Below are 3,346 nucleotides of genomic sequence, written 5' to 3' on the forward strand. Positions count from 1 at the left end.
CTTCAAAAGAAGCAAATGAACGACCGGGTAACAGGCCAGTCACAGCAACCTGTGTTTAAACTTTTTAGCTAGTGTCTGTGCAATCTCTTAACATGGAAAATGTACTTTCAACTGTTGAATAATTAGCTGTTTTTAGCCTGACCATTAGACAGAGTAGCCTTTATGAGTGACAGACCAGATCTCACAGCAGCACAGCGGTTTGTAAATATATATAATCACTCTTGACCTGCCTCAGTTTTTTGTTTAAACTACAGTAATCCAAAGGAGTCCATGAAGAGGTAATGCATTTTACATTTTGAGCTTCTTTGCCTATTTACCCCACATAACTTGAGGTGAGATCTTGGTGCTAGGACCGTGTGTGTGTGTGTGTGTGTGCGCGCGCGTGTGTGTGTGTGTGTGTGTGTGTGTGTTGTCCTAGGCCTAAAAGTGACATTGGGGAAATGTAGTTCTTGGAATTCTTTATTTTTTTATTTTACCCAGACCAAAGTCTCCTTTTTTAAAACTTCACATTTTTAAAACAAAACCACCCTATGAACAGGACCCAAAAAATTACCTTGTGAAGGAGGTGACAGGTTGGGTAAGCAGAGCAGAAATGGGCAGGGAAGGGGGTTTCACAGCAGTTTCCCTGTTCTTTCTGCAGGGAATGTTCCTGCTGTTTTCTTTTGTATGGGAAAAAGCTCCCTTCGGAGATGGCTTCTGTGTTGCTCTCCTTGCTGCTGCATCGCAGCACTGAGTAATATGGACCAGGGCAGAGGGTCTATATCAATCTAGCAAGGCAGAAAAATGAATGAAAATTGAATTCCCTTGGGAGGGGGTGAGGGAGGGAGGGAAAGCTGTGCTCCAGACAGAAAGATAAATCAAAGGATGCTGGGGTGGAAGAAGAGTGATGAACCAGCTCTCCGTCAGAATGGAATAATTAGGGGAACAGGTTGCAAAGGCAAAGGAAAGTGGAGAGATTGGGAGGACAGCTTATCCGTGTGCCACAGAAGAGCAAAGAATATTTACCCAGGAGATTCCAGAAGCCCTGTTATTAGCACTTATTAGACCCACAGGAAGCGATTCCCCAAATAAACAGGTAATGTGTACCATGGCACACACTCTGCCCCGCCCCCCGTTATATTATGGAGGGGAAAGACTGAAAAGAAAGGCATTCTCCATACATGTTGATCGCTTTGTTTCTGGGCTGATCCCAGAGAATAAGGGACTCCCAGTCTAGTTTGCATATGTGTGCAATAAATGCGCATTTATTAAGGCCTGTCTTGATGTTATGTTTCTGTTCTCACTCTTAGGCTGAGAAGTAAGAAATGTACTTTGAGGGGGGAATCTAGAACTTCTCTCACTTCTACTGGAGGAGGGTTTTGCCCCCACAGAGGTAAAGAGAAGAATACTAATACGTTGGTCTTTCAACAATGTCTCTCATTTTCTGCCAACGCTTTCACCATAAACGAAGGCAAAGCAAGCTCTAATTTGGCTACAGGAATCAGGATGAAAGGGGAAACCACAGACATAACAAGGAGTGTACGACAAAACAGAATTACCGTATTTTTTGCTCTATAAGACTCACTTTTTCCCTCCTAAAAAGTAAGGGGAAATGTGTGTGCGTCTTATGGAGTGAATGCAGGCTGCGCAGCTATCACAGAAGCCAGAACAGCAAGAGGGATTGCTGCTTTCACTGTGTAGTGATCCCTCTTGCTGTTCTGGCTTCTGAGATTCAGAATATTTTTTTTCTTGTTTTCCTCTTCCAAAAACTAGGTGCGTCTTGTGGTCTGGTGTGTCTTATAGAGCGAAAAATACGGTACTCAAATGCTGCTCCTGGAAAAAATCAGGTTCTATGCCATTGTTACACTGGGAGAGCTCACTTCCACAATGTATGTTAATGGCAGCTACGTAAGACAACAGGAATCCATGATAGTCAGTCAGTCACTGGCTATTTGCCATGTTAGTGAAAAAGGAAACCTCCATAACCAGAGGCAGTTTACCAGATGCTTAAAATAAAATAAAATAATAAAAGAGTTGCCCTGTTTTTGTGAGCTGAGGTATTTGGCCCGGTGAAAAAGGAAACACAATACGTTACACCTGCTGGAATTTCCTCTTCTGCACAACTGTCTGGAAACTGAATGCTGGCTTAAACAGGCCCTGGGTCTGATTAAGCAAAGCTGTTCTCTAGTTCCTAAAAGGAATCGGAGCTCTTGGCTAAGCAGAAATCATGCAGACAATGACGTATTTGTAAGCAATGTTGTTTTGTATTATTTGTGCTTCTTTCTAAAAACAAATATTAACTGTTCAGGAAGGTAATGGGAATTGCAGAAGTTTGAGTAGGGGCACATGACCGAGGGCCAGAATGGAATGCACACATGAACTCTAAAAACCACTGGAATCTTTTGCAAGCATCGGTTACATACAGCGCTGTTTTTTTAGCAAAAGAGGTGCTAGAACTCACTGTGAATGCCTCTCTTGTTATAATTGCAATGGCCCCCACCTGAGGGGCCAGTACTGAGTTTTGGCAAGTTCCAGCTAAAAAAAGCCCTGGTTAGATGATGTAAAAGGAATCTCCCCAATCACAATTTGCATGCACTACTTCCTGAAGAATCTACCATATTTTTTGCTCTATAAGACTCACTTTTCCCCTCCTAAAAAGTAAGGGGAAATGTGTGTGCGTCTTATGGAGCGAATGCAAGCTGCGCAGCTATCCCAGAAGCCAGGACAGCAAGAGGGATTGCTGCTTTCACTGCGCAGCAATCCCTCTTGCTGTTCTGGCTTCTGAGATTCAGAATATTTTTTTTCTTGTTTTCCTCCTCCAAAAACTATGTGCGTCTTGTGGTCTGGTGCGTCTTATAGAGCGAAAAATACGGTAAATTCTGAGCCAGGGACATGATAGACTCTTGTCTATTTTACCTAGAGATCCAGCAGGAATTAAAGTTCAAATGTCTAATTTATTCATCATTGCTCATCCCCTCCCCCCAATATCTGGCCACAGTCTTATATCATTTATATACACCCATGTTCAAAATAATCAGTAAATTTCAAAAACCATATATAAACCCTGTTGGGGCCAACTATAAATCCCATAGTTTATTTATTTAAGGGTGCCAATCTTAATTTCCCCCTCTCTCGTAACTAGAAAGTATTTTTTTTTTAATTTAAAAAAGGAGTTAAAAAGTGAAGCTGTCGCCTTTTTAGAACTTGGGGTGCTAAGGATCTGGGATTACAATTTAAAACTTGTAATCAAAGCATGGGAACTAACAATGTGTACACACTGAGAAATCAAACCAACACATACCTAGATTCTACTGGGGTTGCGGAAGAATCTCCCACACCTAACAGAGGGAGCAAGTCCTGAACTGAC

This window comes from Podarcis melisellensis (assembly GCF_964234715.1).
Source record: "Podarcis melisellensis genome assembly, chromosome: 6".
Lineage (NCBI taxonomy): Eukaryota > Metazoa > Chordata > Lepidosauria > Squamata > Lacertidae > Podarcis > Podarcis melisellensis.